Source organism: Scyliorhinus torazame, chromosome 7 (genome assembly GCF_047496885.1).
Source record: "Scyliorhinus torazame isolate Kashiwa2021f chromosome 7, sScyTor2.1, whole genome shotgun sequence".
Taxonomy (NCBI): Eukaryota; Metazoa; Chordata; class Chondrichthyes; order Carcharhiniformes; family Scyliorhinidae; genus Scyliorhinus; species Scyliorhinus torazame.
Genome location: NC_092713.1, coordinates 267257538 through 267274194, shown reverse-complemented (window position 1 = coordinate 267274194; position 16657 = coordinate 267257538). Strand labels below are relative to the sequence as shown.

Genomic DNA, 16657 nt, shown 5'->3' with positions numbered 1-16657 from the left:
ACATTGGGGATGGCTCACACCAGCACTCAGAAGTCGGGCAGCTGTGGTTTGGAATGGTCACTGTTGTCCTGAGTCCTCTTTGGAAATGGGAACTATGTCAAGGTTCCTGTTTAAGTTCAAGGCCTGCAGACAGGAGTCACAGACTGCACACATTCCTGCTGCAAAATGGAAAGGAGTCACAGATGACAGGCATTCTAGGGGCTAAGTGGCCCTCACAGTCTGAAATCTAGCACTGGGCTACGGGGCTCCTTCTTGGGACGCATATCCACTTGTTGGTATCACCGCAGTGGACAAGATCCAGGTCAATTACAAAGGACAGAGACTCATTGTCCAGGAAGCAACAGCAAGCCAATAATTTCATTCTGCACTGTTAAAGAGATAAGCAGAACGTAAGAGCCTCACCTCAAAGTTTCAACATCAACAGTGGAAGGTGGGAATGCAGCCTTGGAGAGTGAAGACAATAGTGAAGGGGGCACAGCTATATCATTTCTGCAATACCTTCAGTGAAGGGGAGTCACAGGTTAAAAATTAATGCCATCCATCAGTGGCTAAACGGATATAACTCATTTCCCATCAGCAACTGAAAGGTCATAATTATGCTGATCCAATGAATGGAGTGCAGAGCTGCTTTGGTTTAATTATTCCATCCACCACTACCTCCCGCTCCCCCCACCCAACATCCTCCCTCCTCCACCCCCGCCCAACAGGGTTCCAGAGGTCACATTTCTGCAATGGAATATTGCTCACCTCGATGTCTGTGCTACAGGGATACAGTTGCATTGGGCACAATGCAATCAAGGCTCCCACATCATGTACAGCCCCACATCTCCCATAGGTCTCTCAATCCCAGCTTCCCTTTCTGCACCCTTTAACTATTGTTGTCTTCCATGTTTATTTTCATAGAGAAGGCAAACATGCAAACGGATCAAGGTTTTGAGGCTGCATTTCTCTGAGTCCACATTCCATGGAAGAGGTGATGGAGGGAGAGAAGTCAGCATGCACAGCTCCTGCAGGAGGCACTTCCGGGGAACATGGCTAGGGGGAGCCAGACATGAAAGGAGCGTGAGGAGGAGAGATCCAGACAGCAGATGCGACACCCCGTACTGAGGATTTATCATTGAAGAGTCTTTTCTTACAGATGAGTGAGAGGAGTTACTGGGCATGGCTACAATTATTCAGAGACCTTGTACATCACAAACACTACATTCTTCGTGAAGACATGATGCTATGTCAGGTTGAAGGCGTCCCCCTGTCAGTGCCCCCCCCCCCCCCCCCCCCCCGCCCCGCTAACAGCAGCACTCAAAATCTTTGCTTCTGGGTCTTTCCAGGAATCAAGATGGGTACCTGCATGACATTTCTCAGCTGGCAACTGTCATGTGAGTGCCCCTTCAAGAAAAGTTTAGTCTCTTATCATGTGACTTGTAGCACATTGGGCTGTGCCTGTTAGGTGAGAGGGTTTTCTTTTTAGGTTTCAGTTTCAGTTTGACTGTTTTGGACTGAGGAAGGAGGAAAGAAGTATTTTCCTTGTTTTTCTCTGTTTTCATTTTAAAAGCTGTTCCAGTAAAAAGCCCATTGATTGTGGCGAACTGCCCCGTTAACATTAAAGATATAGTTGCTTTCCGGAAGGAGTTTGAATCAGCTGGTTGGAAGTGGATCAGAATTTCAGGAAAAGGACCAGCCCCATTCAAGTGAGAATACAGTGTGCTGGGCCCGCCCTTGAGAAGGGATTTTGGTTTAATTGGATTTTGTTATTGAATTGGAACAGCTAAGGGGGAATTAATTAAGTGTTATGTACATAGATTACTGTAGCTGTGTGGTTTCTTTATGTTTGTAATTGATAGAAATTCTTGCAGTCTTTATATATATATATATATATGTTAACTACATTATTAGACTAAACCTTGTTTTGATAAAAGTGTTTAGGAAGTCTGATGAATCACACCTGCAGTGAAGGCTTTTGTGCTCATCCTAGCCGAATTTAACATAAAGATTGTCGGTCAGGTGAACTCCATAATACACTTTGGAGTTTCTAAGCCCTGGCCCATAACAAAATACATTACTCATAAAAGAGGTGGCCAATGCCCTTTATAGGATGGTCCATCATTATGTCCGCTTTTCACCAGATGAGGATAGCCAGGCTGCGAGGTTCACTGCATTGTGCTATAGATTGCACCCATGTGATTTCACGGGCCCCCTGACAGCAGCCCCTAATGTTTATAAATCACATGGGTTACCATTCCATCAACATGCGTCTAGTGTGTGACCATCACTTGCACATCCCGTACATGTGTGTATGTTACCCTGGGAGTTGCCATGACTCCTACATCCTGAGTCACTCCCAGGTGCCGGGAATTTGTAATGGGCCAGAATGTATGCAGGGATGGCTGCTGGAGGCTAAGGGCTACCCACTTAAATACTAGCTGGTGACTCTGGTGCATCGCCCTCAGACCTGAGCCAAGGTGAGGTACAATGATGCTCACACCTCCACATGCTCTCTCATAGGGCAGACTACAAGACTTCTGAAGATTGTATTCAGATGCCTGGACCTCTCAGGGGTCTCTCTGGAATACACACCGGAGACGGTTTGCCACATGATCACAGTTTGCCGTGTTCTGCACAATCTGATTGCCCAAAGAGATGAGCCCTTGCCAGACGGTGAGCTGGAGGAGATGAGAGCTCCTCAGAAGATGAAGATGAGGAAGTGCAGGAAGCTGAGGGTCAGTATGAGTGTGGTGATGCTACGGAGGAGGGAGGATGTGGGAAGCATGTCTGTGATCTTTTAATAGCTGACAGATTCCAATCGTAAAATTAAGTCTGGTCACCTGGAAATATCTCTGCTAGCCCTCCAAGCCATTTCTGGTCATCTCAGGTGATGGCCGAACCATTATTGAGAGAACAAGTCGTGTATTCACACTTGGGCGTTCTGACCTCATGACTCACTTGGATTTAATCGTAACTGTTGTCAGTGGTTACCAGCTAATGCTGGAACAATAGTAATGTGGGAAGAGGCTTGACGCTTTTGACACTATTTAACGATGCAAAGATTGCAGCGATGACGATGCGGACCAACTTAGGGCTCTCATCCTAAAGTGCATGTCTTGGGTTTGGCCACTAACACTGAGGAGACCCAGATGCTCTTCCAGTATCAGTGCTGATGAGCTGCCCTCAATCATTGTTGTCCCTTGAGGAATAAGGGTTCGAAAGTTTCCCTTACACAGCACATCTCCCTGACAACACACAAGGGTCTGGAGACTAGTTGCACTGAGGTTGACATCACATGATTGGTAATCTTAAAATGGGACATTCTGACTGAGTGAGAGGACGGCTGAACTTTGAGTGAAAAGAATTCCAAAGAGCAAAATCAAAACACTTTCAGTGGACCAGAATATTCACAGATACCCATCCAATGAGTTTCAACAATTTATTTACAGTGATGGCAGAGCAGTGAACCAGGGGGTGACATCAACATCTATTTACTTTCCTAACACTACCACTAGTCTTGGTTCAGCCCCGGCATCCGCAACAGGGGTGGAGGCAACCTGCTGACTACTATGCTCAGATGCCTGTGATAACCTTGGTGGACATTGTCTGGTGGCCCGAGCCATGGAAGGTCATGGCCTGACAATGGTCTCCTGCTCAGGGGCAGAAGGGCCCATGGCAGTTTGTACTGCTGGAGTTGGTGCGGGCAAAGGCAGAGAGACTCTGAGTGGCTACACATCCTTGTATTGTCCTGAAAGGAGGTTCCCAAGGTGTCCAGCGACACTCATCATCCCTGTGGGTGCTAGAGATCCCTGGCCTAACTTCTGCAGGTGATGGAGTACCTGGAGGGAGGTCATGGTGCCTCATCCCCATGTTGCCTACATCCTGATGGTGCCCACCAGAGTGTGTGGCCATGGAGTGCAGTGCCATGTGCAAATCCAGCAAGACCTACTGGACCAAAGTCTCCATGGCAGTTGTCAACTTTCTCATGGTGGCCTTGAGGCGCTCGCTTGTCGGAGCTATGACTTCAGAGAGAATGCAGAGGGACTCCATCATGCACTCTACTCTGGTGAAGCTCTGCCTGATGTTCTGCTCCTTCCCTTTGCATCTCCAGCAGTAAGTTAGCAGCTGCTTCCAGAGGCCCATCATATGATTGGGACTGAGCAGGTCGGTGGCTGGTCTCCAGCAGCCCTCCGAGTGCCAGAGGCCTTGTTTGTCCCTTCCTCCAACTGCTGTGGGGACATGTCTGTGAGGTGTTCTCCAGAAAGTGAACCCAAGTGTAATCTAGAGCCACGCTCCACCGAGTGTCTATGTGCTGGTGGAGGGTGCGGGTGAGCACTGTGATGGTTCTTCATGAGCCCCCTCATCCTCAGACATGCTCTGGGTGCTCAGAGAGCTGCTTGGTTGCCTGGCTTGCCATGACCTGCTCATGCCTGCAAAAAACAAATGGCAGTTTCAGTGGACGAGATTAAGCAATTTCAAAGTGCACTTGCCTCACTTTGATTGTCAGGATTTGATGCAGCTGGGAGAGGTCAATCTCCACATTGCCACAGGAACGATCCCAGGCCCACCCAGAAATCTCAGCTGCAGCCTCCTGGAAAGAACCAGAAGGTGGAGTGTGAGCAACATGATAGATGGATGGTGGCGATGTGAAAATATCCATGAGAAAATAAGTGTTGATTTGTGCCCCCCCATTAATGAATGTCTCAGATCCATGAAGAAGTCGATGGACTACATGATGCCATGTTGAGAATGTGTTGGTGGAGGGAGCTAAGAGCAAACTTATCCTGGTGGCGTGGGTGAGATCCTTCATCCGCGTCCTGCAATGCAGGCGCTTCCGACACAGTTGCACTGATGTCCTAGGCAACAGCCTCCCAGGCTGGAGAGGTGCGGTTAGTGTGTGTCCTAGAGCCATTCCCTGGATAGAGGACATGCCTCTGCGACCAGTATCCTTGAATCGAGGCCTCAAAGGCATGGTGGATGAGTTGGAGTGCTGACTTCCTCATGAAGTTGCTAACCTTTTGCCTCTGGGTTCCAGACACCCTACACAGTCTCCTGGCAACAGGTGGGCTGGAGAGAATGAAATGACTGTGTTGGACTGTCTTTTAAATATTGGGCCGGGACATATGAACCCGCAAATCGGTGGTGGTGGACCAATCAGCTTCTGATCCAGCAGGTGATTAGGAGGGATACTTGCACACACATAATTAATGAGTCCCCAAGTGCAGAATCAGGTGTGAATTCCTGCCATTCTGACCAGATGGAACCACATGCCACTGCATTAAGACACTTTTTTTAATTCCACAAAGCTCTCCGAGAGGTCCAGCTCTTAGGTGAAAAGATGCTGGATTTTGAATAGTCAGAGAGACTGCCACAGGGGCAACAGCCTTACTCCATCTCTCTTTCTTCTGAAACCTCTTTCATCAAAGCTGAACTGTTTGTGATTTTGAAAGCCCACCAGAAGTCCTCATTGCTGCATGCCATGAGTTCTTAAAGGAGAATTTTGAATCAACGCTACTGTCTCCAGTGAGAAACCATAAGAGACAATGGCTACAGTGGAAAGGGGCCTTTCAGCTGTAAACAAGTCTCTGGACAATCCATTAATTTTTTTTGCTGACTTTACTTGTTACTTGACCAATTATTTAAGATCTGATACTCTGTACATTTTTCTTGTTTTGATGGGGGTGTTGGCAGCAGGCAGGTGATGGTATTGTGTGTGTTGTTCTTACATTAGTGGGTAGTTGGACATACTTGGACATTTTAAACTTTTGTTAATAATTTCTGCATTTTTTAGCTGTGAAACTCTTCACTTGTTCACTTAAGGAACATGGCTGGTTTATTGCTTACACTGAGCTATACACAGTTAAATATATATGTAATTGGCAACATCACTTTCCTTTTAATTTAAAACTCTGTTATAACCAATTCAGGAGTGGGACAAAGAGAGGAGTCAGTTCACACATGCCAACCTGATCTTAACATGATTGACTGTACGTGTAATCCCACACAGTTTGATTAGTTTTTTAAATTATAATTTTAATCAAATATAATATTTTCACACAATTTCTATATTATAACAGTGACTACACTTCAAAAGTGATCCATTGGCTATAAAGTGCTTTGAGTGTCCAGTGATAGTGAAAGGCACTATTGTCATGAACAACTTTATGAGATGGTTATGTTCTAAACTGTCTTCTTTAATTCAAGTGAAGTTAAGGGATAGGTCAATAAAGATATTGTAGCAAACATTTAATGGGATATTTCAGAAAGGACACAGTAGATACATTCCAACAAATAAGAAAAAGAGCAAGTGATGAACCCCCCACCCCCCTCGTTAACTAGAAAGGTTAGAGGTAGCATCAAATTTAAAGAAAAAGCATACAATTCTGCTAAAACAGGTGGCATGTCAGAAGATTGAACCGAATATAAGGTACAGCAAAGGATGAGTAAATGATTAATAAGGAGGGAAATATTAGAATATGCGAGAAAGCTAGCCAGGGTGGCACAATGGTTAGCACTGGTGCCTCACAGCACCAGGGACCTGGGTTCAATTTTGGCCTTGGGTTACTGTCTGTGTGGTGTTTGCACGCTCTCCCATGTCTGCGTAGGTTTCCTCTAGATGCTGCCGTTTCCTCCTACAGTCCAAAGATGTGCAAGTTAGGTGGGGTTACAAGGTTGCAGTGATAGGGCGGGGGTCTGGGTAGGGTGCTTTTTCAGAGGGTCAGTGCAGACTTGATGGGCTGAATGGTCTCCTTCTGCACTGTAGGGATTCTATTATTCTATGAAATATGAGAACAGATAGTAAGAGTTTTCATAAATGTTTTAAAAAGAAAAAGAGTTAACAAAGCGAGTCTGTAGAATTTAAAATGGAAAACAAGATGCCAGATGAATTGAACAGGTATTTTGCACCAGAAGATTGAGGTAACACCCCAAAAACAACTATACATTAGGAAATAGAAATGAGGGAGGAACTTAGGAAAATACAGTCACCAGAGAAGGGGTACTGAGAAAATTGTAGAAGCTGCAAGCTGATAAGAGTTCAAGTCCTGTGGACTTCTTCCTAGGGTCTTAAAAGAAGTGTCTCGTGAGATAGTGTATGCATTGGTTTTCATTTTCCAAAACTCCTTTGATTCAGGGAAGGTCCTATTAGATTGGAAGATAGTAAATGTAACTCCATTATTCAAAAAGGATGGGGGACAGAAAGTGGGAAATTTCATGTCCATTAGCTTAACATCTGTCATAGGGAAAATGTTGGAAGTTTTTATTAAAGAAACTATAGCACTTGGATAAGCTCAGTGTGGGAATAGTGTGTGCTGTGGATAATGGGGAACTGATAGATGTACTGTACTTAGTTCCCAGAAGGGATTTGATAAAGTGTCACATCAAAAGTTATTGCAAAAAATAAAAGCTGATGGTTTAGCGGGCAACATGTTGGCATGGATAGAAGATTGACTGCTAACAGTAAACAGAGAGTAAGCATAAATGGGTATTTTTCAGGTTGGCAAGATGTGACAAGTGGTGTGCCACAAGGATCATCAGTGCTGGGGCCTCAACTATTTACAATTTATATAAATGACTTGGATGAAGGCATTAGAGGGATGGTCAACAAATTTGCTGATGACATAAAGATAGGTTGAAAGGTAAGTTCTGAAGAAGACATAAGGAGGCTACAAAGGGACCTAGATAGGTTACGTGAGTGGGCAAATATCTGGCAAATGGGGTGTAATGCGGGGAAATATTAAATTGTCCATTTTGGCAGGAAGAAAAAAAAAGCATATCTAAATGGAGAGAGATTGCAGAGTTCTGAGATGCAGAGTGATCTCATTGTCTGAGTGCATTAGTCACAAAGGGCTAGTGTGCAGGCGCAGAAAGTAATTAGGATAGCAAATAGAATGTTATATTTATTTTGAGGGGAATTGAATAAAAATGTAGCCAGGTAATGATTCAGTCGTACAGGGCACTAGTGAGATCACATTTGGAATACTGTGCACAGTACTGGTCAGCTTATTTAAGGAAGGATATAAATGCATTGGACGTAATTCAGAGATGTTTACCAGACTAATACCTGGAATGGATGGGTTGTGTTCTGAGAAACGTTGGACAGGCTAGGCGTGTATCTGCTGGAGGTTAGAAGAACAAGAAGTGACTTGATTGAAACATATACTATCCTGAGGGGTCTTGACAGGCTGGATGTGGAGAGAATGTTTCCTCGTGTGGGAAAATCTAGATCTAGGGGGTCACTGTTTAAAAATCAGGGGTCACCTTTTTAAAACGGAGATGGGACAAAATGTTTTCACTCCGAGGACAATGAGTCTTTAGAACTCACTTCCTGAAAGGATAGGCCAGAATCAGAGTCTGGATAGTTTTATGGCAGAGGAGGATAGAGTCTTGAAAAGCAAGGGGTGATAGGTTATTGGGTGTAGGTGGGACGCAAGTCTGAGGTTACTATCAGATCAGCCATAATCTGATTAAATGGTGGGGTAAGCTCAAGGGGCTGAATGGCCTGCTCCTGTTTCTTGTTCGTATGTTCATATTGTCATGTGAGTGTCCCTTTAAGAAATGTTTTTGTCTTATCACGTGGCTTCAGTGATGTCATTGTGTGGGTGGAGCTGGGATGTGGAGTTGGGTTGTGGCTCTGGGAGTTTTCTTTTGGTTTAGCTTTCACATTTGGCTGCTGTGGACTCAGACAGAGAACAGACATTCTTTTGGCCTGCCTCGCTATCTGCATTTTAAAAGCTGTTTCCAGACTGCTTGGTAACTTAAAAGAGATAATTGCTTTCTGGAAGGAATTCAAATCTGCTGTTTGAAAAGGGGAACAGAGAATCAATAACCAGTCTTAAAGACAGTGAGAATGCCATGTGCTGGGCCACGCCTTTGAAAAGGGGTTTCTGGTTTTACTTGGATTTTGTTATTGAATTGGAACAGTTAAGGGGGAATTCATTCAGGGTTATACATAGATTACTGTAACTGTGCGGGGTTTTTATGTTTGTAGTTGATAGGGCGGCACGGTGGCGCAGCGGTTAGCTCTGCTGTCTCACGGCACCGAGGACCCAGGTTCGATCCCGGCTCTGGGTCACTGTCCGTGTGGAGTTTGCACATTCTCCCCATGTTTGTGTGGGTTTCGCCCCCACAACCCAAAGATGTGCAGGTTAGGTGGATTGGCCACGCTAAATTGCCCCTTAATTGGAAGCAATGAATTGGGCACTCTAAATTTTTTTAAAAATGTTTGTCGTTGATAAAAATTCTTGCTGTGTGTGTTTATACAAATGTTAATTAAATTCTTAGAATAAAACTTGTTTTTTTTTAAATTAAAAGCGCCTAAGAACTCCGTTGAATAACACTTGAAAGGCAGGCTCTTGTGCTCATCATAGCCAAATTCAACATAAATGTTGCAGGTCAGGTGGACTCCATAATATATTTTGCAGTTGTTAAACCCTGGCCCATAACAATATAAAATGGAGCAGCTTGGAGAGGCGAATGTGACTTCTAACAAAATCTGCCTGGAAACAAGCCCATGTGACCTGCTGTTTGTGGAGATAGAAAATCAAATCAAAACTCTTTGAAAGTAAGGTGCAAGTAGCAACCCCTGGATATAAAGGAGAATGCAGCCGACGTTGCTACATTCAGTCTCACAGATTTTCACAGGCACGGAAACGTTCCGGCCCCAGCACAGCAAGTTTTTCTGTGGCGGATGCAGCGATCCATTTAAATCCATGATGTGGAGATGCCGGCGTTTGACTGGGGTGAGCACAGTACCAAGTCTTACAACACCAGGTTAAAGTCCAACAGGTTTGTTTCGATGTCACTAGCTTTCGGAGCGCTGCTCCTTCCTCAGGTGAATGAAGAGGTATGTTCCAGAAACAAATATTTATACAAATTCAAAGATGCCAAACAATGCTTGGAATGCGAGCATTAGTAGGTGATTAAATCTTTACAGATCCAGAGATGGGGTAACCTCAGATTAAAGAGGTGTGAATTGTGTCAAGCCAGGACAGTTGGTAGGATTTCGCAGGCCAGATGGTGGGGGATGAATGTCATGCGACATGAATCCCAGGTCCCGGTTGAGGCCGCACTCATGTGTGCGGAACTTGGCTATAAGTTTCTGCTTGGCGTTTCTGCGTTGTCGCGCGTCCTGAAGGCCGCCTTGGAGAACGCTTACCCGGCTTGAGCATACATGTCAAGTCTATTCGCACCCCAATACGCCAACATCTTCATGCACAAGTTTGAACAGGACCTACTCACCGCACAGGACCTTCAACCGACGTTATACACCAGATACATCGATGACATTTTTTTCCTTTGGACCCACGGCGAAGAATCACTGAAACGACTACACAATGACATTAATAAGTTCCATCCAACCATCAGACTCACCATGGACTACTCTCCAAAATCAGTTGCATTCTTGGACACACTCGTCTCCATCAAGGATGGTCACCTCAGCACTTCGCTTTACCGCAAACCCACGGATAACCTCACGATGCTCCACTTCTCCAGCTTCCACCCTAAACACATTAAAGAAGCTATCCCCTATGGACAAGCTCTCCGTATACACAGGATCTGCTCAGACGAGGAGGAATGTAACAGACATCTACAGACGTTGAAAGATGCCCTCGTACGAACGGGATATGGCACTCGACTCATCGATCAACAGTTCCAATGCGCCACAGCGAAAAACTGCACCGGCCTCCTCAGAAGACAAACATGGGACACAACCGACAGAATACCCTTCGTCGTCCAGTACTTCCCCGGAGCGGAGAAACTACGACATCTTCTTCACAGCCTTCAACACGTCATTGATGAAGATGAACGTCTTGCCAAGGTCATCCCCACACCCCCACTACTTGCCTTCAAACAACCGCGCAACCTCAGACAAACCATTGTTTGCAGCAAACTACCCAGTCTTCAGAACAGTGACCACGACACCACACAACCCTGCCATGGCAATCTCTGCAAGACGTGCCAGATCATCGACATGGATACCACCATTACACGTGAGAACACCACCCACCAGGTACGCGGTACATACTCGTGCGACTCGGCCAACGTTGTCTACCTCATACGCTGCAGGAAAGGATATCCCGAAGCGTGGTACATTGGCGAGACCATGCAGACGCTGCGACAACGAATGAACGGACATCGCGCGACAATCACCAGGCAGGAATGTTCCCTTCCAGTCGGGGAACACTTCAGCAGTCAAGGGCATTCAGCCTCTGATCTCCGGGTAAGCGTTCTCCAAGGCGGCCTTCAGGACCCGCGACAACGCAGAATCGCCGAGCAGAAACTTATAGCCAAGTTCCGCACACATGAGTGCGGCCTCAACCGAAACCTGGGATTCATGTCGCATTACATTCATCCCCCACCATCTGGCCTGCAAAATCCTACCAACTGTCCTGGCTTGATACAGTTCACACCTCTTTAACCTGGGGTTACCCCATCTCTGGATCTGTAAAGATTTAATCACCTGCTAATGCTCGCATTCCTAGCATTGTCTGGCAGCTTTGAATTTGTCTCTATATGTGTTTCTGGAACATACCTCTTCATTCACCTGAGGAAGGAGCAGTGCTCCGAAAGCTAGTGACATCGAAACAAACCTGTTGGACTTTAACCTGGTGTTGTAACATTTAAATCCACATTGACTTCAGTGAGACCAGCATATCCTGCCGTCAGGAAGGGACTGAAAATCCGCCCAGAGAGTTTTGGGGAAGAAGACCAGAAACAGATATTGCTATGCCAGATTAACCACCAAGCAGTGTGCGGGTGAGGACAGATCCTTTGTTGGAAAATGTTAAGCTTGTGGAGAGTAAAAGACCAAGAGTTACAATCCCAGTTGATGGCATAACTGGACAGGAGGATCCCAGAATGAAACCCTGGCTCAAAAGACCACAACTTATAAAAAATATATAAAACATGGAGGAACAGAATCACAGGACCGCTAATTAATGTGCGCAATAAGACAAAAACATTTATTAAATATGAAAAAATTGGATTATGATTCAATAAGCCTTTATTCCTCGCTTAGCTTAACAATTATACCCAGGTTTTAGGATTAACACGGATTACAAAGTCCCCTTTAAGCAGATAAAATGACTGTGGGAAAATACACACTCTCCACTCTGAACCCCAAGTGAATGTTTGTGGGTGTCTCCTCAGAATGCTTCCAGATGATTGTCACATGAGAGTTCCCAAACTCCACTCCCAAAAGCACACTTTAAAATCTTCTCTCATAAATATGATTTCCTTTAGAGGTTTGTATTCAGAAATCCAGACCAGAGTTTCCTAATGACACTTTTAAACAAAGTTTCTACTCCACTTTTAATAACAAATTCAGTACAGGATTTTACACCAAACCCTTTAGGATTTCTTTGTCTTCACTGCTGTGAAAACTGCTCATAATTGCTTTAACTTTTGATTCCTAGATTGCATTAAAATTACATCAGACAATTGTTTCACCTTTGAAGGCTGTTGTCCCACTTTAAATATATTTCCTGCAATTGTATCTTTAATTCAGAACACTTTGTTTATTCTTCCTCTAATTTTTCTGAACAATACTTTGGGCTCTGTTCTCTTAACTTTGTGTGTCGGAAATGTTCTTTCTGTCCCAATTTCCTGGTTATCTGGACTGTAACTTTTACATTAGGAAGCCTGCCTCTGTGCAGCTTCCATCCTGTCCCGTCTTCCTTCTGGCAGAGTTGAGAGATGTTCACTCCCCTAGATCCTGTCTCCAACCGCCAACATACGAGCTAAACTAAAACTTAATAGCTTCTCTACCTTACAAGTGCCAGTTGCTAAGCAACACTGCATACCTCTGCTGATCTATTTATTTACTATTCCTGCCAGAGCACCCAAAGCACAATAGAAACACAGTTGGAACTTAACCAGCCCCCACATACACTAACAACTTTGTCCAGCATGAATCTAACTATAGGTTTTCCCCTTCCAGACAAAGAACATACTTAAAACCAGATCTTATTCCTAATGTTTACCAATTCAAATATAAATCCATTAAAACTACCTTTGATTTCCTAACAGGAGTCACCAAGGGTGCCTTGTTTTGGGAAATCCATTTAACTATGCCCAGAAGGCTTAGTGGAGGGACTTTATTTTAAAAGACAGTGGAAGATTCACACCAGTAGAGCTTGGAGAGATTGGGATTTAAACCACGGACTGCATTTCTGCTGACAATTAATGTAATACGTAAACTTGGCGTGGGGTTTTCAATTGTGTTAAGAAGTTAATGGGGAATACATTTTCCGTAGTTGAGTGTATTAGTTGCCTACCAAGTGATGTTTAGTCAATATCGATTTTAGTTTAAAAGCAAATTACTGTGGATGCTTGAATCTGAAACAATAACAGAAAATGCTGGAAAATCTCAGCAGGTCCGGCAGCATCTGTGGAGAGAGAACAGAGCTAACATTTCGAGTCTGGGTGACTATTTGTCAAAGCTAGAAAGAACTGGAAACAGGTTGAGGGTGGGGGGTGGGGTGGAGCAGTGGGCTAGATAGTGGGCCAGTGATAGGTGGAGACTAGGGAAAGATTGACAAAGATGATGTGGACAAAAAGACAAAGGGAATGTAAATTGTAGTGATAATGGTGAAGAAGGGTGCTGACAATGGCAGATTAAGAGATCAGAATGTGCCTCACGGCGCTGAGGTCCAAGGTTCAATCCCGGATCTGGGTCACTGTCCGTGTGGAGCTTGCACATTCTCCCCATGTCTGCGTGGGTATCGCACCCACAACCAAAGATGCGCAGGGTAGGTGGATTGACCACGCTAAATTGCCCCTTAATTGGAAAAAATGAATTGGGCCTCTAAATTTATTTTAAAAAAGAAAAGAAAAAAAGAGATCAGAATGTGTTAATGGCTGAACAAATGTAGGCAGTATCAAGGGATGACTTGGGACAGGGAAGAGATGGTCCTAGTGGGGTGAGCTGGGGGAGGGGAGACGGTGGTAGGGGAAAAACAGATTGATGGAAGAAATAAAAATAAATGATGGAAACAAAAATGGGGTGAAGGTGAGGAGAGATTTCACAGTCTGAAGCTGGTAAAATGTTAAGTCCGGTAGGCTGTACAGTGCCTAATAGGAATGCAAGGTGCTGTCCCTCCAGTTTGCGCTGGGCTTCACTGGAACATTGCAGCAGGTCAAGGGCAGACATGTGGACATGAGATCAGGACGCTGTGTTCAGATGCCAAGCAACAAGAGCGTCTGGGTCCTGCTTGCAGATGGACCGAAGGTGTTCTGCAAAGCGGTCACCCAGTCTGCGTTTAGTCTCTCCAATGTAGATAGACCACATTTGGAGCAGCGAATGCAATAGAACAGATTGAAGAAGGTAAATTTAGACTATAAGACATAGGAGCAGAATTAGGCCATTCGGCCCATCAAGTATGCTCCGCCATTCAATCTTAGCTGATATGTTCCTCATCCCCATTCTCCTGCCTTCTCCCCATAAACCCTGATCCCCTTATTAATCAAGAACCTATCTATCTCTGTCTTAAAGACACTCAGTGACTTGGCCTCCACAGCCTTCTGCGGCAATGAGTTCAACAGATTCACCACCCTCTGGCTGAAGAAATTCCTCCTCATCTCAGTTTTAAAGGATCGTCCCTTCAATCTGAGGCTGTGCCCTCGGGTTCTAGTTTCTCCTATTAGTGGAAACATCCTCCTTGCGTCCACTCTCTTTAGGCCTTAGTGTTCTGTAAGTTTCAATAAGATCCCCCCCCTCATCCTTCTAAACTTCATTGAGTACAGATCCAGAGTCCTCAACCGCTCCTCATATCTTCCAAATGGGGTCTGATACTGAGGCCTTATACAGCCTCAATAGTACATCCCTTCTCTTGTATTCCAGCCCTCTCGACATGAATGCTAACATTGCATTTGCCTTCGTAACTGCCAACTGAACCTGCACGTTAACCTAAAGAAAAGCTTGAACAAAGACTCCCAAGTCCCTTTGTGTTTCTGATTTCTGAGGCCTTTCCCCATTTAGAAAATAGTCTATGCCTCTATTCTTCCTACCAATTTCTACATTATATTCCATCTGTCACTTTTTTGGCCACCCTCCTAGCCTGTCCAGGTCCTTCTGCAGCCTCTCTGCTTCCTGGACACCTGTCCCTCTACATATCTTTGTATCAATCTGCAAACATAGCAACAATGCCCTCACTTCCTTCTTCCAGATCATTAATGTATATTGTGAATTTCTGTTGTCCCAACACGGACCCCTGCAGAACACCACTAGTACCAGCTGCCATCCTGAAAAGGACCCCTTTATCCCTACTCTCTGCTTCCTGCCAGTCAACCAATCCTCTATCCATGCCAGTACCTTGACCCTAACACCATGGGCTCTTATCTTATTTAGCATCCTCCTGTACAGCACCTTGTCAAAGGCCAGTTTGTCAGCCAGCTTGTCAGTAGTTTAGTTTATTTGTTACAGTAGAAGTCTTCAAACATGAAATCTTGTGTGATTCAATTGCATTGGCCATTAGGAAATTATTATGGTTTTTAAAGTTATTGGTCGCTACAGGGATTATAACACTGTGTAAATATAAGTCTTTCTTGTATGTTGGTTTGATTTTTTAAACTTACAGCAATTTGGGAAGCAGAGTGGTTATGGAGTATACCATTCTTATGTAGTACAGGTTGAGTATTTGGTAGATGCATAGCAGATGCGACAGTGTGTCAAGCACTGGATGAAATAAAAAAACAGAAAATGTTGGAAATACTCAACAGGTTAGGTAGCATCTAGGAACATAGGAACAAGAGAAGGCCATTCAGCCCCTCAAGCCTGTCCTGCCATGGCTGATCTGTGGCCTAACTCCATGTACCTGCCTTTGGCCCTGTGTGGAGAGAAACAGGGTTAAAGTTTCCCAAGGTTAACTATGTTTCCTTCTCTGGCCTCAGATGTGGTGCCTGACCCGCTGGGATGCTACAGTGCCACTTTAAATGAATTGATTCTTGCTCACACCCCGAAGCTCCTCATCTGCACCATCCTGGTTCTGTGAAATATAAAACATCTGTTTCTACTACCCACCTATGTAAGAATGAGTGTAATCATTGAAAATCCAGAAGTAGTCTAACGTGGTGCTCAGGCACATCCATCCTGCGATGATTCGTGAATTTATGTTTTCTTTTTCCTAATCAGCGGAGCAAAACAAAATCCATTCGGTGCAAAATTTGCTCTGCTTTCCAACTGACCGGGGGTCAATGTTACACTTATTCAAGAAGCACGCGTTGGTCCCACGCCCATCGCCCTGCCTGCGAATGGTTTTTGATCTGGTCTTTCTGTTCTCACAGTGTGAATGATGACTGGGCGCTCTCTCTCTCGGCCGCTCCCATAGCAACTCCGGTGGTTACTACAAACAATGGAATTTGGAGTTCCCGTACCCGAGTCTGGAACCCGGATCCGAGCAGGGAGCCGGCCCAGGCGCACGGCCCCGGAGGTCATTCATTTAACTCATTGCCGAACCCCCGGGGCTCAGCTGTCCCCAAGCCTACCCTGAGAGAGAGAGAGTGTGCAGGGAAGGGAAAGCGCCACTTCCGACCCATCTGCCTTGCCTGCCCCTGAAGCCACGCCCATTCCCTCCAAGTCACGCCTACCCCCTGCAAGCCGCGCCCATCTCCTTGAGGCCCCGCCCATCCTTTGAGGCCCCGCCCACTCTGTGAGGCCCCGCCCACTCTTCCCCCC

The 16657-nt window shown here is 45.2% G+C and overlaps 1 protein-coding gene across 2 annotated transcripts in view; it reads right to left on the bottom strand.

The window, feature by feature from the left end:
* Positions 1 to 16422, bottom strand: part of LOC140427021 (cyclin-dependent kinase-like 3) — a 325265-nt gene extending 308843 nt beyond the window's left edge. For both annotated transcript variants that reach the window (XM_072512424.1, XM_072512425.1), the window contains exon 1: positions 16004 to 16422. The gene's annotated coding sequence lies outside the window, so the exon portion shown is untranslated. The remainder of the gene's footprint in view (positions 1 to 16003) is intronic.
* Positions 16423 to 16657: the final 235 nt, after the last annotated feature.